Source organism: Vulpes lagopus, chromosome 6 (assembly GCF_018345385.1).
Source record: "Vulpes lagopus strain Blue_001 chromosome 6, ASM1834538v1, whole genome shotgun sequence".
Classification (NCBI taxonomy): Eukaryota; Metazoa; Chordata; class Mammalia; order Carnivora; family Canidae; genus Vulpes; species Vulpes lagopus.
Window position 1 is genome coordinate 56938178 of NC_054829.1, and position 24323 is coordinate 56962500.

At 37.0% G+C, this 24323-nt stretch overlaps 2 pseudogenes; both read right to left on the bottom strand.

Moving 5' to 3' along the window:
• Positions 1 to 5340: 5340 nt before the first annotated feature.
• LOC121492563 lies at positions 5341 to 10602 on the bottom strand (annotated as a pseudogene).
• An 831-nt stretch (positions 10603 to 11433) lies between these two features.
• Positions 11434 to 12389, bottom strand: LOC121493515 (annotated as a pseudogene).
• Positions 12390 to 24323: the final 11934 nt, after the last annotated feature.

Here is a 24323-nt window from a genome sequence, read left to right on the forward strand (position 1 = left end):
AAAAGTCACCTCTAGGTTCTCATCTTCTTTCACACCTCAGTGGCACTGATGATTCAGTTCTCCTTGAAACATGTTTTCTTTAGCTTTCTGTTGAGTGGAATTAAAATGAGATTTCCTCCTAGCTCCTCTCCTAATCCTTCTCAGATATCTTTGCAGATATCTCTGCTGCTTAAACTTGAAAACATAGAGTATCCAAGGTGTACTGTACTCTATCTGCATAACCAAGCCTATGGCTTGGAATGTCATCCATATGCCTCATAAATCTACATTTCCATTTGTGGCCTTTGCCCTGAAATCCAGGCTTGATTATTCCAATTTCCTACTCCAATTTCCTACTTCACATCTCTGCAAAATATTCACTATATTTATAATCCTTAATCTATTCACATATAGTTCCTTCTTATTATTTAAATTTCAATTTATACAGTACCTGTATAAACATTATCAGCTATATATCTATTTGTCTATTTCTCATCTATCTACTGTTTATCATCACTCACTTACTTTTTTAAAATAAATTTATTTTTTATTGGTGTTCAATTTACCAACATACAGAATAACACCCAGTGCTCAACCCGTCAAGTGCCCCCCTCAGTGCCCCTCACCCATTCACCCCCACCCCCACCCTCCTCCCCTTCCTCCACCCCTAGTTCGTTTCCCAGAGTTAGGAGTCTTTATGTTCTGTCTCCCTTTCTGATATTTCCCACACATTTCTTCTCCCTTCCCTTATATTCCCTTTCACTATTATTTATATTCCCCAAATGAATGAGAACATATAATGTTTGTCCTTCTCCGATTGACTTACTTCACTCAGCATAATACCCTCCAGTTCCATCCACGTTGAAGCAAATGGTGGGTATTTGTCATTTCTAATGGCTGAGTAATATTCCATTGTATACCTAGACCACATCTTCTTTATCCATTCATCTTTCGATGGACACCGAGGCTCCTTCCACAGTTTGGCTATTGTGGCCATTGCTGCTATAAACATCGGGGTGCAGGTGTCCCGGAGTTTCATTGCATCTGTATCTTTGGGGTAAATCCCCAACAGTGCAATTGCTGGGTCGTAGGGCAGGTCTATTTTTAACTCTTTGAGGAACCTCCACACAGTTTTCCAGAGTGGCTGCACCAGTTCACATTCCCACCAACAGTGTAAGAGGGTTCCCTTTTCTCCGCATCCTCTCCAACATTTGTTGTTTTCCTGCCTTGTTAATTTTCCCCATTCTCACTGGTGTGAGGTGGTATCTCATTGTGGTTTTCATTTGTATTTCCCTGATGGCAAGTGATGCGGAGCATTTTCTCATGTGCATGTTGGCCATGTCCATGTCTTCCTCTGTGAGATTTCTCTTCATGTCTTTTGCCCATTTCATGATTGGATTGTTTGTTTCTTTGGTGTTGAGTTTAATAAGTTCTTTATAGATTTTGGAAACTAGCCCTTTATCTGATATGTCATTTGCAAATATCTTCTCCCATTCTGTAGGTTGTCTTTTAGTTTTGTTGACTGTATCCTTTGCTGTGCAAAAGCTTCTTATCTTGATGAAGTCCCAATAGTTCATTTTTGCTTTTGTTTCTTTTGCCTTCACACTCACTTACTTTTAATTTTATGCATAACTTATGCCAGTGTGAATCCTTCTTTCCTTTTTTTTTTAAAAAATCCTAGTTAACATACGGTATAATATTAGTTTCAGGTGTACAATATAATGATTCAAAATCTCCATACAACACCTGGTGCTCATCACAAGTGTACTCCCTAATCTCCATCACCTATTTTGACCATTTCCGCCCCCCTCCCCTCTGATAACCATAAACATTTTCTTTATAGTTAGGAGTCTATTTCTTGGTTTCTCTCTCTCTCTCTCTCTCTCTCTCTCTTCCTCTTTGCTCATTTGTTTTGTTTCTTAAATTCCACACAGGAGTGAAATCCTATGATATTTGTCTTTCTCTGACTGACTTATTTCACTTAGCATTATACTCTCTAGTTCCATCCATGTCATTTTAAATGGCAAAATTTTATTCTTTTTTAAAAGATTTTATTTATTTATTTATTCTTGGGACACAGAGAAAGACAGAGTCACAGGCAGAGGGAGAAGCAGGCTCCCTGAAGTGAGCCGGAAGCAGGACTCAATCCCAGGATCCCAGGATCATGACCTGAGCGGAAGGCAGATGCTCAACCACTGGTGTCCCAAGATTTTATTCTTTCTGATGGCTGAATAATATTCTATTGTATATGTATATCACCTCTTCTTTATACATTCATCAATCAAAGAACACTTGAGCTGTTGTAGGTAATGCTGCTATAAACATCGGGGTGCATGTATCCCTTTGAATTTGTGTTTTTGTATTTTGGGGGTTAATACCCTGGGTCATAAAGTACTTCTATTTTTAACTTTTTGAAGAACCTCCATACTGTTTTCTATTGTGGCTGTACTAGTTTGCATTCTCACTAGCAGTGCATGAGGATTCCTTTTTCTCCACATTCTCAATAATACCTATTGTTTTCGTGTTGTTGATTTTAGCCATTCTGATGGGTATGAGGTGATATCTCGTTGTAGTTTTGATCTGCATTTCCCTGATGGTAAGTGATGATGAACATCTTTTTATGTGTCTATTGGTCCTCCGTATGTCTTCTTTGGAGAAATACTCTTGTCTTCTGCCCATTTTTGATTGGATTATTTGCTTTTGTGTATTGAGTTGTGTAGGTTCTTTATATAATTTGGATAATACCCCTTTATTGGATATACCATTTGCAAATATCTTCCCCCATTCTGTAGGTTGCCTTTCAGTTTTGTTGATTGTTTCCTTCACTGTGCAGAAGCTTTTTATTTTTATATAAACCTAACATTTTATTTTTGCTTTTCTTTCCCTTGCCTCAGGAAAATGTTACTTTGGCCAATGTCAAAGACATTACTGCCTGTGCTCTCTTCTAGGACTTTTATGGTATCAAGTCTCACATTTAGGTCTTTAATCTATTTTGAACTTATTTTTGTGTATGGTATAAGTAAGTGGTCCAGTTTTATTCTTTTGCATATTGCTGTCCAGTTTTCCCAGCACCATTTGTTGAAGAGACTGTCATTTTCCCATTGCATATTCTTTCCTGATTTGTCAAAGATTATTTGATTATATAATTGTGGGTTTATTTCTGGGTTGTCTGTTCTGTTCCATTGATCTTTTTTTGTGCTAGTACCACACTGTTTTGATCACTACAGCTTTGCAGTGTAACGAAGTTTGGAATTGTGATGCCTCCAGCTTTACTTTTCTTTTTCAAGAGTGCTTTGGCTACTCAGGTTTTTTTTTTTTTGTGGTTCTATACAAATTATAGAGTTGTTTTTTCAAGTTCTGTGAAAAAAATGATATTTTGATAGGGATTGCGTTAAATGTGTAGATTGCTTTGTATAGTATGGACTTTTTTTTAAAAGATTTTATTTATTCATGAGAAACACACAGAGAGAGGCAGAGACATAGGCAGAGGGAGAAGCAGGTCCCTGCAGTGAACATGATGCGGGACTCGATCCTCAGACCCCAGGATCATGACATGAGCCAAGGGAGACACTCAACCACTGAGCCACCCAGGCATCCCTACTATGGACATTTTAACAATATTTGTTCTTCTAATCCATGAGCTTGGAAAGTCTTTCCATTTTATTTTATTGTCTCAAGTTCTTTCATTGGTGTTTCATAGTTTTCAGAGTAGAGGTCTTACACCTCTTTGGTTAAATTTATTCCTAGGTATCTTATTATTTTTGGTGTAATTATAAATGGGTTTTATTAATTTCTGTTTCTGCAGCCTCATAATTGGTATATAGAAATGCAACAAATTTCTGTTCATTGATTTTGTATCCTGCAACTCTACTGAATTTGTATTTCAGTTCTAGCAAAGACTCGTGGAGTCTTTCAGGGTTTTGTTATATAGTATAATGCCATCTGCAAATAGTGAAAGTTTTACTTCTTCTGTACCGATTTGGGTGCCTTTTATTTCTTTTTGTTGTCTAATTGCTGTGATTAGGACTTCCAGCATATGCTGAATAAAAATAATGAGAGTGGACATCCATGTGTTGTTCTTGACTTTAATGGGAAAGCTTTCAATTTTTCACTATTAAGGATGATTCAGCTGTAGGAATTTCATATATGGCCTTTATTATGTGGCACTATGTTTTAAATCATGAATGGATATTGTACTTGTCAAATACCTGTTCTTTGTCTCTTGAAATGATCATATGGTTCCTATCTTTTCTTTTATTGATATGATGTATTTCATTGATTGATCTATCAACATTTAACCCTCTTACAACCGAGGAATAAATCCCACCTGATCATGATAAATGATTTTTTAAATGTATTGTTGATCCTCTTTGCTAGTATTTTGTTGAGGAACTTTGAATCTGAGATATTGCCCATAGTTCTCTTTTTTAGTGATGTCTTTATCTGGTTTTGGTATGGGGTAATGCTGGCCTCCCAGGATGAATTTGAAAGCTTTCCGTCCTCTTCTATTTTTTTGGGGGTGATTTGAGAAGAATAGTTATTAACTTTTCTTTGAAAGTTTGATAGAATTCGGTGAAGTCCTCTGGTCCTGAACTTTTATTTATTGGGAGTTTTTAAATTAGTGATTCAGTTTATTTGCTGGTTATTGGTCTGCTCAAATTTTCTATTTCTTCCTATTTCAGTTTTTTTTTAGTTTATGTTTCTAGGAATTCATCCATTTCTTCTAGGTTGTCCAATTAGTTGGCACATAGTTTTTCATAACATTCTCTTACAATATTTGTATTTTTGTGGTGTTGGTTGTTATTTCTCCTCTCTCATTTGTGATTTTTATTTATTTTAGCTTTTTCTCTTTTTTTTCTTGATGTCTGGTTAGAGGATTATCAATTTTTAAAATTTTTTTTTCAAAGAACCATCTCCTGGTTTCATTGATTTGTTATATTGGTTTTCGTTTTCATTTCTATATCGTTATTCCTGTTTTCATCTTATTATTTCCTTCCTTCTGCTGGTTTTAGGTTTTGTTTGTTGTTTATATCTTTCTTGTTTATTTACTTTTTTAGTGTATTTTAGTTTCTACTACTTAAATGAAAATTCCAAGATTATTAGATTACCTGACAGAATAGAAGCCTAATAAATATTTTTCAAATTACTTGCTTGAGAAATTATCATTTATAGCTCACCATTTAGCATTTAAGTTTCGACTACCATAATATTTTGCTGTTTTCATGTATTTGTCTGGATAGCTATAGATTTTATATTTTATCAAGAGTGAGGTTAAGTCCAAATGGTGTTTGAAAAGTGTTCCCATTTTTAGGCAGAAACATGAGGTTTAGCAATAGAAGGTACCAGTTGCAAGTTGTATACTTAGTCTAGCATACTTGGTCTGTGCATTAACTCTCCACCCCCACGAATAATTCTCTTATTTTGATGTTCCTGTCTTAGGGACTCTTTCCTAATGTAGTCCTGATCTCTGTCACTTCCTCCTCCTGATGTTTCCAGTAAGGATGACCAGCCTCCAGGCACTTGGTTACTCCCCTTTGAGGGTAAATAGAGCTAAAAGCAACTGTGATAGCAGGAACAGTATGTATGTTTATTCTTCCTGGTATCTAACTTCATTTCTCCTTTACTTTTGAAGGATAGTTTCAATAGATATAAAATTCTAGTTTGATGGTTCCCTTCTTTTAACATGCTTTGCCTGCAAAGTATCCAACAAGAAGTCCACTGTAATTCTTATCCTTGTTTTTCTGTGGGTGATGTTGTTTTGTTGTGATGGTGGTTGTTGTTTGTCCCCTCACCTCAGCTTGCTTCAATAATTTTTTCTGTCTTTGATTTTCTTTTTTTTTTTATTTATTTATGATAGTCAGAGAGAGAGAGAGAGAGAGAGAGAGAAGCAGAGACACAGGCAGAGGGAGAAGCAGGCTCCATGCACCGGGAGCCCGACGTGGGATTCGATCCCGGGTCTCCAGGATCGCTCCCTGGGCCAAAGGCAGGTGCCAAACCGCTGTGCCACCCAGGGATCCCTGTCTTTGATTTTATGTAGTTGGATACAGTATGTAATATACATAATATGTGGTTATATATGTTTCATAATATATATATAACCCAGCTCTTCTAAATTTTTTTTCTTCTGGCATTTCAATTATTCATATGTTTTACCTTTTGAAAGTATCCCACAGCCCTTGGATGTTGCATTCTATCCCCTTTTCCTTTTTTCATTCTCTTTTCTCTTTATAACTCAGTTTTGAAAGTTTCTATTAACCTATCTTTAAGTTCACAGATTCTTTCCTCAGCTACATTCAGTTTACTAATGCACCTGCCAAAGGCATTGTTCATTTCTGTTAGAGTGGTTTTGATTTCTAGCATTTCCTTTTGATTCTTTACTAGAATTTCTATCTCTCTGCTCATATTACCCACTTGTTCTTGTCTTCCTTTTCCATTAGAGCCCTTAACATATTAATTATAGTCATTTGAAATTCGGGATCAGGCCTGATAAAACCAACACCTGTGTCATACCAGAGTATGATTCTGACACTTGCTTTGTCTCTTCAGAATGTATTTTTTCTCACCTTTTAGTATACCTTGTAATTTATTTTTGTTATTGAAAGGTGGACATGATATATTGAACTGAGGTAAATAGGCCTCTAGTGTGATGTTTATGTTAATTTGGCCAGTGCTTGGACCATGCTTAATGTTTGCTATAGCTGTAAGTAGCAGAGACTTGGATTCCTCTAGCTATTTGTTATTGTTGTTAGGTGCCCTGTTATCTTTGGGTTTCCCTAAGAATTCCTTCTTAAATAGAGTCTCAGTCTTGCAGCTTTTTTAGCTGAATCTACTGGTACTACAGTGTTGGTGTGGTGGTAAGGTATGGAAGAGGGGAAGCATCCTATAATCTTATGATTAAATCTCAGTCCTTTAGTGGCCCTGTGTCTCAAGGCTGTGACTTTTACTTGTCTTTCTTATCTTTCCTCCCCTTTCCTTTGTATGAAATCAAGGCTAGAAGGGACAGTAGTGGAAAAATGCCCCATCACTATCTGTGATAAGGCTCTAGTGAGTAGGCCTTGGTTATGAACACTCTGGGCATATTTTACAATGGTTACACTTGCCTTCCCCTAACAGTAGCCATAAGGTAATCTTTCTTGGCTCTTAACCATTAAAACCCTCATGGTGTTCCTGGAGGTAAAATCCATGAAGGTGTGAAGGTCCTGTAACATCTGCAAGCCTCAGGATCTCTCACTGTCAAGCTAGTTCATACACAAGCTCCAGCAATTTGTCAAAATTTCCATTTAAATGTTTCTACCAAATTATGGCCCTGGTGGCTTCTGCCACAGAGAAGCAGATCTTAGCTCTAGCTCTGCAGGATTTGATTGGTGGTATGCCTTGCAATCTTAATTCTTTGATGTTTCCAGAAAAATCACCGATTTTCAGTCTGTTAAACATTTGCTTTTCCTAAGAATTAAAGTGATGATTTCCAAGCTTTTAACACATTGGACTCTGAACTGGAAGTTTAAATATCCTTTATAGGATATAGTGCTGCATTAAACAGGCATCAGCACAGCATGTCTTGGCTTGTGTTTCCAGCAGTTCTACTTGGCCCATTTCCCTACCACTTCCCACAGCTGCATGGGGCATTCTTCTTGATGAAAGAAAAGAGTTGGAGCTTTGGCAAGTTGTATTTTAATGACTGCCAATCTCTGAAATATAGTCACTAACTTAGTACTTAAAGTGAGTCATGGATGACAGCCAAGATGAAGTCAGGGATTATCTTAGCTTCTTGTTTTCATGTTCCAGACATGTATACTTGCATAGTGTCCAAAAACCCTTCTCTGTTGGGCTGGAGCCTTAGCTTCCTCAGGAAAGTCCATTTTTATAGTAGCAATGTCCACAATAGCCAAACTGTGGAAGGAGCCTCGGTGTCCATCAAAAGATGAATGGATAAAGAAGATGTGGTTTATGTATACAATGGAATATTACTCAGCCATTAGAAATGACAAATACCCACCATTTGCTTCAACGTGGATGGAACTGGAGGGTATTATGCTGAGTGAAATAAGTCAATCGGAGAAGGACAAACATTATATGTTCTCATTCATTTGGGGGTATAAATAATAGTGAAAGGGAATAGAAGGGAAGGGAGAAGAAATGTGTGGGAAATATCAGAAAGGGAGACAGAACATAAAGACTCCTAACTCTGGGAAACGAACTAGGGGTGGAGGAAGGGGAGGAGGGCGGGGGGTGGGGGTGAATGGGTGATGGGCACTGAGAGGGGCACTTGATGGAATGAGCACTGGGTGTTATTCTGTACGTTGGCAAATTGAACATCAATAAAAAATAAATTTATTATTTAAAAAAAAAAGGAAAGTCCATTTCTGACGTTTCAGATATATAAGACCTTCCCTGAGGTCTTGGTTTCTGGAAGGTAGAGAGCCTTTAGTTTTCTTATTTGTGGTTTTGTTTTTACTCAATGGCAACATGTTTCCTCTCCTTTCTATCCTTCCATCATTCATTCATTCCTTTCATCTACTCTTCCTTCCTTTCTTCCTTTTCTTTTTAATATTAGTATTTAGCATGTTTGTGTGAGGCTAAACATTTTACTCCTTAGTGATAGCTTTCATCAGAATAAGATAGTTTAGCTGAAGATGGCTGCCTGGTGAAACTTTTTGATACTGATTTGAAATGCAAATTAATATGAGCAATTACCAGATACTATACATGGTCTTAAAATGGAAGACTTTAAATGACATTTCCCTGGCACTCTGTGTGAATCTCAAAGATTAGGCATTCTTTTATTCAATAAATTAAATATGCACCCAAAACCCAGTTTGAAGTTACTCTCATATAGTCATTCTTATTGTAGCCAGTTCTAAAATAAAGATGATTTTTACCAAATAACAGTTACCTAAAGAATCACTTCCCACTTGGGAATATATGTTTGGAAAGTGAGATATTTTGTGTGTCAGGGTGGGTTCTGATGGCTTCAGAGGATGAAGACCAATGTGACATTTTTAGGGATATGGATTTTTTTCTCCTCAGTATGAAATTAGGAAACTAACATTTATTGAGTCTTTTTTGTATCAAATTATTTCTATTCATTCAGTATTCAATGAATATTTATTGAGTGCTAACATGTTTTGGCCATATATTTTAATTGCTATGGGTACAGTGGGATGGGACACTCAGTTCCTTCTCTCATGAATCTCATATTTGGTTGGGAGCATAAAATGAATACAGAGAATAATATGTACCCTGATTGAGATAGAAAATGTCTGGGTGAGTGGTAAGAAGAGGGTGTACCTTAGATAGGGTAGGGAATCAGGCCTTTTGGAAAGGTGACATTCTCATTGAACTATTAGTCAGCTAACCACTCATTTTCTAATTTTTACAACAATGGGAGATGAAGGTAACATTTGCTCAGGTGGTACAGGCAAAGAAATAAATTACTTAACTAGATTAAGTAATTTCTCTAAAGTTACACAGACTTCCAATCTTAATCCATTTGCCTCCAAAGCTGTTCACTGTCACATCCTGCAGATGCTTGTTTTCCAACTGCCTCAGGGATGGGCAGACACAAGCTCTTTGTTGACTCAATCTTGGACATTAGACATGGAACAGAGAATTTCTTAAGAAAATTAATGTGGAGTTACCTAATTGTTTTGGTAAAAACCTAAAAAAGAAAAGACAGCCACTTAATTTTAGATACTTTTCATAAAAAGGGATTTTTAATATCAAAAGAGTTGAAGGGGTATTTTCTGAGATTAAAGGACATGAATCCAAATTAAATGAAATTAGCTTTATGAAACATCATCTTTATTTTACTTATTCTTTTTCTGATCTTATTTATTTTATTTGTCACTCTTAGAAAATCTAATTTTTGACTGGACTCAGACTTAGAAGTAGAAGCTCTCAGAGAGGACAACTTCCATCTCTTGGCAATCTGTTCCTGGCATTTTTCTTTGGCCTCCTTCATTCTCTTGGCCACAAGTTTAACATATTCTGCAGCCTCTTCCTTATTTTTCTTAGTATGCTGTTTCTTCAAAGCAATACGCTGATGTTTGTGTTGGAGGACATGTGGAGAACACATGGAGTAACAAGATGCTGAATCTTAGGCACCTTGGTTCTAAGTTTCTTACCTTTTTTTTGTTTAGGGGCTTTCTAACAACATACTGGCAGACATCGTCTTCTTTTGACAGATTAAAAAGTTTGCAGATTCTGCTGGCCCTTTTAGGCCCCAGGCGATGAGGCACAGAAATATCAGTGAGTCCAGGAATATCCTTCTCCCCTTTTTTCACAATAACCAAATTGAGAACACTGAGATTGGCATCCACAATGCAACCCCAGGTAGATTTGTGTTTCCTCTTTCCAGTCCTCCTGGGTCGGTAGCAGGAATGCCCCTTACTCAGCAGCAGGCGGACACAGCCATGGGTCAAGACACCCTGCTTCATGGGGAAGCCTTGCTTGTCATTGCCACCACTGATTTGTACTATGTAACCCTTCCATTCCTTGCCCAGAGCATCAGCAGCAATGTCTGTGGTCATATGCTTCTCATAAAAGGTACACAGTTTTTTACTGATCATCCACTTCAATGAGTTTCTGCCAGCCCGTGGCTGGGAAAGAGATGTTCAGCTTCATCCTGAAGGAGCCAATTGCCTTGGAGGTGCGATGAAAAAGAGCCATTTTACTTATTTCACAGAGAATCACTAGAACCACAACATAAGTGGATCTGTTTGAGAACTGATGGACTCAATGACCTTGGAGGTTATCTCCAACCTTGAGAATCTTAGGTTGATATAAACCTCCTAAGCTTGATGTGTGGAGGGGCAACATAGGGAAATGGTCTTCTGTGAGGACATAAATTTTCTGTTAATTGAATCAATCCAGGAAAATGTAGGTCATCATGACCTAAATATTTTTGGTTTGAGTCTTTTCATTTGAAATGTTTATCTATTTAAGGAAGAGGAGATGATGCATTCTCTATTAACTAAAAAGTTCAAACAAAATAATTTACAAATTGTTTTTCTATAGGCAGTTGCTCATATTGCCTTGAATAATTTAAGAGATTAGATTCATTGCTTTTCCTATTAATTAAATAGAGTGTTAGAAATGACCATTTGGACTTTTTTTTTTTTTAAGACACTTATTCAGCATCATGATCAGACTATTACATTTAGCGATTAATAGCATGCATGCATGCAAACAAGAAATCTACTTTAAAACCCTTTGTTGGAATGCTTTACACTCCACAGAACAGAAGCTAAAATAACCCGTTATACAATTAGTCACAAATATAGTCCTTGAGTTTTCTGCCCATACACATGAGTATTGTCTAAAACATGTCTTCTTTGTAGCAGCTAGGCTCTGCTATCACTGTGCTTGGCTGAGTTTGCAAATCTTTGCAGTGTCTAGCTTCCCTGTTACTTCTCTGGCTCTCCTCTCCTGCTAACGCTTTTTTTCTGGCAGTAATTAAAACTTTCTGCCATTACCATAGCTCTTGATGCTGCTAGAACTGCCAGAGCCACCTTGGTTTTGTGGTTTGGTAGAGTACTGGCTTCACCATCACAGGGGCCAGAGTTTCTGCCTCTAAAATTTTCTCCTTTCATGGGTCCAAAATTTGAAGATTGCTGTAGCTGCCAAAATAGTTATAGCTTACACCTCCTCCAAAGTTGCTTCTGTCATTACCAAATCGGTTATAGCCATCCCCACTGCCACCGTATCCACCACCATCTGGACTGCCACCAAAGCCACCTCACCCATTGAAGTTTCCTCTATGACCAAAGTTGTAATTCCTACCAAAACCACCTCCACAACCACCAGCAAAATTTCCAGAACCACTTCAATGTCTTTGGCTGGATGAAGCAGTAGCCATCTCTTGCTTAGATTGGACTTTCACAGTTGTGGCCATTCACAGTATGGGATTTTTAAAGGACAATCTTCTCTGTAGAGTCATGGTCATCTCATGTTATAAAAGCAAAGTCTCTCTTCTTGTCAACTGCCTTGGTCAGTCATGATTTTAATCACATCAATTTTCCCACACTATTCAAAGTAATCTTAGATGATGTTAGATGATGTTCTTCAGTTTCTTCTTTAATGCCACCAAATAAATCTTGTTCACAGTTAAGTGGGTACCAGGTCTTTGCAAATCTTCTCTTAAGACAGCTCTCTTTGGTTCCACAACTCTTCCATCCACCTTGTGTGACCTGGCATTCATGGCTGCATCTGTCTCCACCACAGTGGCACACATGTCAAACCCCAAGCCTCTGGAGCACTTGGTGTTTGGATCTTTCATTACCACGCAGTCTATAAGTGTTCCATTGCTCAGAATGGCTCCTCAGACTCTCATCAGTTGTTTCAAAGCTCAAACCTCTGATAAAGAGCTTCTGCAGCTGTTCAGGCTCTTTGGGAGACTCTGGCTTCGACATAATGGCAGTGGGAGGGGAGATTTTAATGATGCCTATTCAGTGGCATCCACAGGCAGAAAGCAACCAGTTGGACATCTCTGAATAGGAATGTATGTGTGTGCATCTTTGTCATGAATATTCAAGTATTGATCAATTTATGATACTGATATAATGTATCTTTTGCCTAACCATGAAACATAAACAGAACTAGAAAATGTAAAAGAATAAATCCTATTTAAAATTATGTGAAAACATAATAAAAATTACAGAAGAAATAATTATGTGCAACAGCAGCAATAGCATCCTTGAAACCATTTCTATAGTGTTTCAAGTACCTGAATGTGTCAGTTATGCCAGAGTTCATCTCCTAGAGAGGCAGGATAAGAAGTGTTGGGCTAAAGCCTCAAGGATCAATTGAAATTTCAGTTCCGTACATAATAAAAATAGCAAAGGTACAGGCTGTTTGAGTGTCTGGCTCTTTTTTTTTTTTTTTTTTGGTCGATATAACCATTATTACCTTCACACTATTTTATCTCCTTCTTTTAGGCTTGATAGCATGAGCTAAGAGCAATTGATTTCACAAAGCAATTGAAAGGATAAAGAGAAACACAAATTATGAAAAATGTACCAGGCACAGGTGAATAAATACTACAATATTAATAAAGCTCTAAAATGCTTAGAATTAGTTTGAAGCTTTCTCTCTGATTAATGTTTAACGTGTGTGTCTGTGTTTTTTTTTTAATTTCCAAAGAAGTTAAGGATAGTATAAGGAAGAAGTGGGAAACATATAAAGAAGCTAAATCAGGGATGCCTGGGTGGCTCAGCAGTTGAGCATCTGCCTTCAGCTCAGGGAGTGATCACAGGGTCCTGGGATCCAATCCCGCACCAGGCTCCCGGCATGGAGCATGCTTCTCCCTCTGCCTCTCTCTGTGTGTCTCACATGAATAAATAAATAAAATATTTTTTAAAAAAGAAGCTAAATCACTTATAACCCCACTACTAGGGTCAGCACCATATTAATGTTCCCCCCAATTCCTTCTAGTCTTTAAAACATATATGTAATATATATTATGTGCATAATATATAATTCTATTTTAATTAATAAATGTATAGTCATAATAAATAGTATACTATATTTATTGTATCTAATATATTTATATATTTACTTTTTATATATTTATCAAAGCATAATTGTAATAATTTTCTATCCTTTCATTAAATATTATGAGGTATTATACAAACCAAGTAATTTTTTACAAAAAATATTTTTCATACAGATGCTTTGTATGATTACCTAATATTTTTCATATAAAAATATTAAACTTTTCACAATTAGTCCCCCACTCTTAGATATTAAGGTTGTTTCCAATTTTCACTTCTTCAAAGTGATGCTACAATAAACATGATTAAATATACATCATCTGTTTGAAATTTTGAAATATTTCCTTAGGTTAGATTTCCATAAGTAGAATTGCTATGTTAAAGAATGTGAAATCTACTAAGAATCTTTACAGCAGAAAAATAGAAACAGTCCATCAGTGTAGCCTAATAATTCCCACATTAGCTGTACCTTCACCCCTACAGGTGTTATCATTGAAAAAAATGTGCTTGATAACTTGATAGATGAAAAAAATCTCATCATTCTATCAATCTGAATTTCTTTCCTTTTTTTTTCTTTCTTAGTGAGGTTCATCCATACCTTCATTCATTAAAATATCCACAAAACATTGTTTCGGCAGGGCTGGTTTCACTGGAATGTGACCCAGGCAGTTGCATGAGACTCCAATGCTCAGAAGAGTCTTACGCTTGTTTCAGTGCTCTGCTGTTGCCATCTTTGAATCCTTAAAAATTTTATCTTTGTATATATGTTTTGTAAGTGAAGTCTGATGGGACAATGGAATATGTGTGTGAGCAGAGGAAATAAATGCAGTATGCATGTCCACTGCATTTAGAGTATTTATGATGTTCCATGATTATGGAATTCTGGGGGACACAGGACACATGGGAGACTCAGCATGGGTATAAGATAAGCATGATACCTCAACAGTAGGATAAGTAGGGGAGGTGCTGACAGCTCTTAGTGGCCATGCTTACTTCCAATGCAGAAAGAAGGTAATAGTTTTTTAGGAAACATGAACAACCAAGGAATCCTATTATATCCTTTCTGTCATGTTACTTTCTTGTGTTAGCCAGCCACTATAATCATAATATAATGACATAGAAGGAAATAAAAAGATAAGACAACCCATAGTTCCTTTTTTTTCCTTTTTCTTTCTTTTCAAAAATATTTATTTATTGAAGAGAGAGAGAGAAAGCACACAAACGGGGCGGGGGGGGGGCAGAGGGAGAGAGAGAGAAAATCTCTGCTGAACATGGAGCTGGACAGGAGGCCAGATCTCACAACACATGAGATCATGACCTGAGCTGAAATCACCAGTCCAATGCCCAAATGACTGAGCCACTCAGGTGCCCCATTTCCTTTTTTTCCCCCCTTTTTTCTCTTTAGTCTTTTCTTGCTCATGATATTGTTAATGAAATCTTACCATTGCAACAACATGGATGGAACTAGAGTGTATTATGCTAAGCAAAATAAGTCAGTCAGAGAAAGAGAATTATTATATGATTTCACTCATATGTGGAATTTAAGAAACAAAGCAGAGGATTGTAAAGAAAGAGAAGGAAAAACAAAATAAGATGAAATCATAGAGGGAGACAAATCATAAGAAACTCAACTAAAAGAAACAGAGGGTTGCTTGAGGGGAGGTTCATGGGAGGATGGGGTAACTGGGCTATGGGCATTAAGGAGAGCATATGATGTAATGAGCACTGAGTGTTATTTACAATTGATTAATCACTGAACTCTACCTCTGAAACTAATATTACACTATATGTTAATTTAATTTAAATAAAATAAAAATATTTAAAAATTTACTTTCTTCAATTCATATGGGGTTATTCAAATAATATGAAAAAACTGGATGGCTCTTTGATGGAAAGTCTGGGGAAATCACTACTTTGTGTCTTGGCTACAGTATTGCAGGACCTTCCTCAAAGGGAACAGGCTTTTTTTTCTGTAGGGGAGTTCATGGCCAGAGAGCTGGTTTAGGTCTGGAGGTGAGACAAGGGATTGTGACTTTTCATGGATGCCAGATCTCAGCCCTTGGCTCATCCTTTCTTGATTTTTTTTTTGATTATGTATGCAATACTTTTGTTGTACTATGTTGGCTATCCAACATTTTGCCTTTAGAAATGTAAGAAGGGTGTGTGAATCATGTATAAATCATTTTGAGTCAGGATCTCCTGGCTGCCATTCCGATTTGTTCTTCATTTTAAATAATTATGTCCACCTCATCTATGAGGGTTAAGTACTACCTTTTGGCTTTTCCTAGTTTGGATTCCTGTTATCCCTATTGCTGTTGAGGAGCCCTATTACTATTAAGTGTCTTTGATTCTCAGTACTGGTGGGCAGAGAACCACCACACTTGAGCTTTTTGAACTTTTCACTGAGCATTCCTTATTGCCTTGGCAAGGGAGTGTTTTCTGGCTGTCTCTAGGAACATAGTCAGCTGGTGGGTTTTTTGATTATATGATAGTTCTGTTCGAGCATGCCTACTTCTCTGAGCCTGTTGATTTCTTCCTCCATAGCTTGTCACAGCAATTCTGGCATACCATATGTGTAATGTGGGTTTATAAGTTTCACTTTCTTCAATCTTTTAAGAACCATCCCATCAGCATATTTAAACCAACTTGAGAATCTCTTTCATATTATTAAATTGAGGAACAGGGAAAGGGTCCACTATTAAAAATTTCTCCCTCATGCAACTTTACATTCTTTATCCCCATTAGGTCTACTTCTAGTACCAACTGTCTTAGGTTAAGTTTCTAGAAGCATAAGATTCTAGTGCAAATTATTTACAGAGGGAGTATTCTCGAGAGAAATTTGTAAGGGAGTAAGGGAAGCAAAATAGAGCAGAGGAAGCCAAGCAAAGGTGTGTTTCAGGAGAAGTGTAATGGCTTAATCCCACAGGAGGTCTTGAGTGTGAATATATAGAAATTGTCCTTCCCAAAGACAAAGGGCTGTTACATCCTTATATCAGCCACCCATCCTGGGGGGGGGGGGCAGGAAATGTCCCAATGTCCCAATCATCTTAAGGCAAAGTGACTCTCATCAGGTGAGGACAACTCTGCTGAGGAGGGTGCCAACAGAGGGGGAATGGGTACACTGACCCAATAAAGTGCTTCCAGCTGGCACATCAAATATAGAGTCAGTTCTTATGAATATTCTCTGTATGCCTGGAAAGAACCTCTATACTCTGTTTCTATTGTAGGATGTACCTACAATACATCCATTTGGGATTTAAGAATAGGCATTTAAGAGGAATTTCTTTTAATATTTTCCACTTTAGTTTATAAGGCATTTCATTGGATGTATAAGGACCAAAATGGATTTGGCCTGCTTTGTAAATAGCTGAGCCACATGAGAGGAGACCCATTATGCAGATTTGTGAGGCTAGTGATAATTTTGTGCATCATAAAAATGCATTGATTCAAAGATGTCTCTTGTCCTAGATTTTTAAAATAAGATGTTGAATTGCACAAACATTAAGTATTATATGTATTTTATTACTGCACAGTTTGAGGGTAAAACATCTAAGCTCTAAAAAAGCCCAAGGATTACTTTATTATCATGCTCATAGATTAATCCATGCTTTTTGTATATAACTCTAATCCATTCATTTTCCTTGCTGTGCAGTATTCTATTGTATGGGGATGTCAGTTTATTTTTTCTTTCATAAGTGAACATTTGAGTCATTTCCAATTTTAGGTTAATATAAATAATACTGCTGTGAATATACATATATATATATACATACATACATATATATGTGTGTGTGTGTTGTGTGTGTATACACACATACCTTGGTGCTTTTATCTTTATCTAAGGTATATTATATGTATGAGAGGGATTGTTGAGACATGGGAGAAAGTATTTTTGGTTTTGCCAGATAATACCAAATTGTTTTACAAAGTAGTGCCTATTCCTCAACAACACTTAGTTTTGTCATAATTTTTAAATTTTTCTACTTTTGGTATATAGTGACATCAGATTTTTAAAATTCATTGATATAAAATATGTTTATTAGCCATTTGGATTTTTTCTTTCATGAAGTGTCTGTTTAAATGAATCTACTTTATCAGCCAAGTAGATTCAAATAAGAATAGGGGAGGATAAATTTTCGCTTCTTTCTTTCTAGGTTCTTTGGCTGGTCTATTAATGAAATTGAAATAAGACAAATTAAAAGGAGAAAAACAAATTTAATTTTGTATTTATGGGAGCTTCACATAGCTATGAGAGGGTCAAAGACAGACATTTGAGATTTATAGGCTGTGAGGAGCTAAGGAGGAAGGGTAGGGGTCTGGGTTTTCAAATGGAAGGAATACAATTCACAGGAAGATGGGAAGAACAAATGTTTCATAGACAAATATTTGCCATGCCATATGGAAAGTCTTCTTGTGTAAAAAAAAGTTATATTTAATAATAGCTCTCTTTCAGGTAAGGTCTCCCTATCTAAATTCTTTCAGGTAATTAAGGGGGAGCTAAAAAGGTCTTGAGTCTGTCAGGACTTGATTGTCTTTAACTCAAATAATCCACATGTCTAAATAGCACATTCTGGAACAGCCCTCCCCAATCCCCATCACAAACCATGTCTCAGTTTCCTCATCTAAGAATGGGGTAATAACATCTGATATCTTAACAAAATAGTACCAACTGAGCATCTCTTCCTCTGTTCAAGGTGTAGGACTACAACTGCCTGAATCACATCTCCTGCATGGTTCCAAGTTACTGGGAATCAAAAGCGAAACTCACATGGAATTTGGAAGGCAGAAGTGAAGTAGAGATATTTTGGAAGATTGAGAGAGACAAAGACAGTGATGGACAGACCACAAAGGTGTTTGGTGAGTATCAGGGTGTTGTTCTCCTCCTGTTTTACATTCAGCTCATTTTCCTGGCTGCTGGCCCAGCTGATCAGCTACAGTCCCAAGCCTCCTACAAGGCAATAGGTTCCAGGCCCACAAGTATGATTTCCACAGAGGCAGAAACTTCCCTAAAGTGGACATTTCCACAGAAGAGGTAGATCGTAAAATCTGTATAGTTGTTGAATTTCCCAAAAGTTCCTTCCTGTTTACATGAGCTGGTACTTCTGGATGACATGATTAGTGATTATTCTACTCAATCCTCTTATTTTCTACTTCCAGACCTTCATTTGCCAGCTTCTATCACTTCTGTGTAGACTTTCATTCCTATATAAAACTTATTTCTGTATAACTTGTAGCTCTCATATCCTGATTTAACTCTGCTAGGATAGTTTTGACAGTGAAATAAAATAAATATGCAAAAGTTCTTTCAAAGGTCTAAATTGCTATTTGAATATAATTATTGGGTTGAGCTAAATAATGCATTGCTGAGCTTCTTACATAGAAAAACAGATTAGGTGACATTCAAAATGGGAAGGAAAGCAAGCCAGCATAGACTGTTATGGGCAGCATGGCTCATGAAAATATTTTATTCTGTCATTTGTGTGATGATTGTATTTGTTTGTTATCACATTGATGACAAAATATTCCATCTAGCCTTCCTTTCCAGCTAGATTGCTTGGTAAGAAAGAGGTTGCAAAATAGACCTTAGAGACTTACAGAAGCTCTGAAACACGTCAGGTGTCCACAATTAATAAAGTGTATAATATAGTCAACTATCTAGAGACACATATCAAGAGCACCTGAAAAGATAAAAGTATAAAGTAAAAGTGAATTTTAAAAATATGTAAAAGTATTCTATTGCAAATTGCCCATTTTTGGCTGCTTGTGTCACACATTAAGATTGATCTTGTAATGAGTCATTTTCAAAGTTTGTCAAAGACTCAGACATTTTCGTTATTTGTGATGGTTTTCTTGAACTTACAGCTTTATGAAGATAATAATTTTCTGGTTATTAGATCAATAATTGATTAGCCAAATAGTGGATTTCAGCATTCGTTTTCATTACTTAATGGCCAGCATAACAGTAACAGGGCTATTCAACCACTCAAGATTTCAAAATTGACACTTCTATGAGCATGATGTACCTTAGGGACATATAGAGAAGATTGTGAGCAGAATTATTACTTTCAAAACATAACCTCACTCTTCCTTTTTTAAGATTTATTTATTTGAGAGAGAGAGAGAGTGCATGCACACACAAGCAGGAGGGGGAGAGAGAATCTCAAGCAGACTCCATGCTGAGCCTAGAGCCCAACATGAGGCTCAATCTCATGACCCTGAGATCACAGCCTGAGACCAAACCAAGACTTACACCTAGGTGCCCCATAACATCACTCTTCTAAATAGACTCTGTTAATAAAAATCTTTCAGGATAACTTACATCTGCTTGTATCTTTAGTTTCTTTTCCCCCCTAATGATGTACATCTCAGTTAATTTAATATTCTATGTGCATGACCCTGATCTTTTCCCTATGGGTGATCCCAGAATGATTTCTATAACTAAAAAGCTTATGGCAGTGTAGGAGAATAAAGATCTACATGATTGTAAGAACTTATAAAAGGAAACACAGGTGATAAGAATGCAGATGAACAAAGCAGGAAAAGGATTTAGAGATAGAATGACATGATTTGGGCACAAATTGAATGTTGAGGACAAAGGAGTCCGAAGTGGCTTTGAACTTTCTCATTTGCTTTATTTAGAAGAAAATATTTGCCACCAATGGAGTTATATTACTCAGGAAATGAGAAATGAGTTTTGAAGTACAGATGGCAAGTCTGACTTTGGGCATGCTAAAATTTTAATTAATATTTGCTCAAGGAGTAATTTTGGAATGTCTAAGGAGTTGCAAAAGTATGCACCAAATTCAGGAGAAAGGAAAAGGTCTTAAAGGATAACTACCCAGGTGATTGTTTTTTTTATATAGAATTTGTAGTTATCATTAGTACCGGGACTGGTATTAATAGAAAATATTTCATGATGAATCAGATAATAACTTTAATATATGCAAAAATACAGGTGTGAGCCTTCATTTTGTACCTCAATAATTTGATACCCCTTTGATATGAAGAACAAAAATATAAGTACTGTCTTATGGATGGTGAGAAGATCTAGAAAGCTGAAGAAATTGCAAATAGTTGGAAACTACTTACCATTGATTGTAGTGATTAGAAAACATTTCCAAGAGCAAGTGGAAAAAAATTACCTGAGGAGTGGAAGGTCAAGAGAGAAAGACAACAGAGGAAATACTTAAGTGACTCAACCTAAAGACATTGGTTTAGAAAGTATTCCTGTAGTTAATGCATCAGTTTTCAGAATTATTTTCAGAAGTATTCTAAGCAATACTGTTATCCTATGTTCATTTTCTCTACTCTTGTGTTATGGGTAGAGAACTGTGTCCCCTAGAAGGTATATTGAAGTCCTAACTCCTGCTGCTTGTGAATGTGACCTTGGAATTAGGGTCTGTGTAGAAATAATTGAATGATGTGATCAAGATGGGCCCTGATCCAGTGTAACTGGCATCCTTCAAAGAAGAAAATGCCATGTGAAAACAGAGACATACAAGGCATAAGACTATGTGACGTTGGAGATAGTGACTAGAGGGAGGTAGCTGCAAGCCTAGGGACATCAAGATTTGATGAGCACCAGCAGAAGCTATAAAGGGGCTACCTAGGGTCTCAGAGAAAGCATGGCTCTGCTGACACTATGATTTTGAACTTCCAGTGCCCAGAACTGGGAGAGAATAAATTTCTGTTGTTTGAAGCTACCCAATTTGTGATTTTTTGTTAGGGTAGCATTAGGAAATTAATACCTCTCTTATAGCATCTCTTTACTTAATCAGCAAATACTCATTGAACATCTATTCTACTCAGGTCATTCTGTTCCTCCGTACCTCAGCTTTCTCAATTGCCCTCTTAAGACAACATTTGGCATTTGGAAGATTAATAATTAAGAAGGCACAGCATAGTGCAGGCTACTTTGCTTGATCTTTTTTCCTCAGTTCTATCGAAGATGTTCCCACTGGTGTCATCTTTGACAAAGAATAATACATATAGATGAATATTTTCCAGCATTTATGGGTTCTTGGCTCCAAAGGTGTGCTAAAAGTGTCAGGTTGCTACAAAACCTTTAGATAAATGATATGCCTGGTACTAAGCCCGGAAGGCTTGTTTCTACAGAAAGTGGTAAGTCCAACACTGGAAGTTATCAGTAACTTGAGATTAGAGTTGGATGGCATAAAAGACTTCTCAGGGGAATGATAAAATCTGAGAAGAACTCAAATCCTATTTTTTGTTTTGTTTTTAATTCTTTTTTTTAAAAAAAGATTTTATTTATTTATTCATGAGAGACACAGACAGAGAGGCAGAGACACAGGCAGAGGGAGAAGCAGGCTCCATGCAGGGAGCCCGACGTGGGACTTGATCCTGGGACTCCAGGATCACGCCCTGGGCCGAAGGTGGCACTAAACCGCTGAGCCACCCAGGGATCCCCTTGTTTTTAATTCTTATAGGTGCATTATACCTTTGCTAGAATGAGTAATGTACCACTGCTAGACAATGAGTATGCCAGCTGGATGAATAACAGATGAATAACAAAGGCTGTGCAGTTGGTGAATAAGTAGTAAAGATATACTCCACTTACTGTTTGTTAGTTTTTTTGCATTAGAGTGTCAAAAGTTCTAGCTACAAATTTCTCTGGTAACTTAATTCTTATCCTGAATTTGTTGTCCATGAGCATGCCCTATCTTAGGACTGAAAAAAAAAAGGTTAGAATATTGGAAAATACTATGTTGAAGTTATTTCCCCTAAAATCCAAAAGTGACAGGAATCAGTCTCCATAAGTGACTTCATACAGAATCAATCAGGAAATTTAGGAATGAATTAAATGTGTGTTTTGGTTAGGCTTTCTGTGTCACATAGTACTCCTATTTTTTTTAAATTTATAACAACAATAGATCAATGATTTTGGCATTAGAAGGATTGAGAGCCAAGGGAACACAGATATCATTTCCCAGGCATCAGCACACCAAATGATATAAGACTCGTGTTTGTAAATTACTTTGTTGAAAGCCTCCTTGTTATCTACTCAACTCTTCCTATAGTTGGACAGTTCAATAATATGCTAGGTCCATTTCCTCTGACAGCATTTTGATGAGTCCAGTCTACCCAGCACAATTTATTTAGACACGTGTCTTCTCAGACTGAAAATTACAAAGATATGCACCAGGACTTCATTACATGGAAGGAAACAGGGACTGGAATGTGGAAGCATTTTTCACATTTCTGATTTCTAGGTCTATTGTATTTCCTTGGAGTCAAATGCTGCTGCAATATTTTGGCAAAACAAACCAGATGGCACTAAATGTATCTCTTAAGAGAAGGTAGAAGATGTCAGACTTGAATGTGAATGAAAAATTCTGAGTTCTTTTTCAAAAAAAGTCAAGCCATGATCAATTTAATCTACTTAAAACAACTAATTTAATTTCTGAACAGAAACCCTTAAAAATAGTTCTAGTTAGAACCTAGTGAAATCTAAAATCTAGAAATGACAAATTATACATCACAGCACATGAATCAGATCTCTTTTGTGTTAGGTACTGACAGATAAATATGTTCCAAAGATTTGTCTGGACTCTCTTCTCAGTGGTGACCCTAAGTCAGCCCAGACAATATAGCATTAGGGTATGGCCATTGGCCAGGATGGTGTAGTAAAGGGACAACTAGTACAAAGGTTTTCTTTTAATATATAGAAAGTAAAATATTAAGTAATAGACACATGAGGGACACTTTGGGATTTCTAAAACCAGTGTTGGCTATTTAAGCAATCCTTTCTCTGGTATATCTTGATCCTGGTATTGACCATGATGACCTTGGAGGGAAGCATCTGAGTTAAGAGATGAGGTAGAAAAGCCCTAATGATGGAGGAGGCTGGAAAAGATATTGGGGGTGGGGAGTAGGTGTAAGCCAAGGTCATGTGCCAGCAAAAATCAGCAATAAAATTTCCAGGGTCAGTAGTTTCAAGTGATCCAAAGGTCCTGGTTAACTAGCTAGTCTCCAGTGTGCTAAGGATCGCCAGAAGTCTAACATAACTGGATTTGAAATGACATATCTAGTACCTAGACTGGAGATTTGACTGTTGAAAACTTGTAAGTGTAGAGGACATTTGGTGGAATGAAGCAATACAGATAAGCATAATGGAGGCATTGTATCCAAGGCAGATGTCATTTATCAGTCTTGAAAATCTTACTTAGTGAACCTGGCATGCCTTCATACACTTATGCTACCAACCTACTAGAGTTGGCACATATGATGAACTGATTTTATATCCTGTCTTAAGTTGTTCATAGGCTGTACATGCATGGGGGAAGGCATGAAGAACTTCATAGAGGAGATCATACTTTGGTGCAGGACAATTCTATTCTTAATGAACCAAACTGGAGTGAGACTGACATCATTTCTGGTTGATGTTTCTTTACCAATGAGCTGAGCTTTGTTATTAGTCAGAATCCTGTCAAGAAAGAGATGCCGTGTTCGAAGTGTTGATTGAAGAAAGAGTATAGGGACAAAAATGTGGCTAGATGAAAACAACAACAACAACAACAACTAAGTAACAAAGAATGGTAACATATCTAGCAACTAGCAACAGGATTCCATCTTGAGGCCTAATGGGGCCTAAAGAAGAGGAATGGCTACTGGACTGTGGAAAGAGCCATAGTCCTGGGAAAGGGACCACCTGAAATATGCGATAAGCAAAGGAACCAAGCTACTACTAAAATCATAGCTGGGCAATGAGGGTGTGAAGGATATAAACACCTACGTTTTCTTTATCCCTGCTTTCTCATCGTCTGGTGTCTTGGCTGGAGCCATCCAGAAGTCAGAAGGCAAGAAAGTCTCGGAATATACTCCATAGAATTAGCA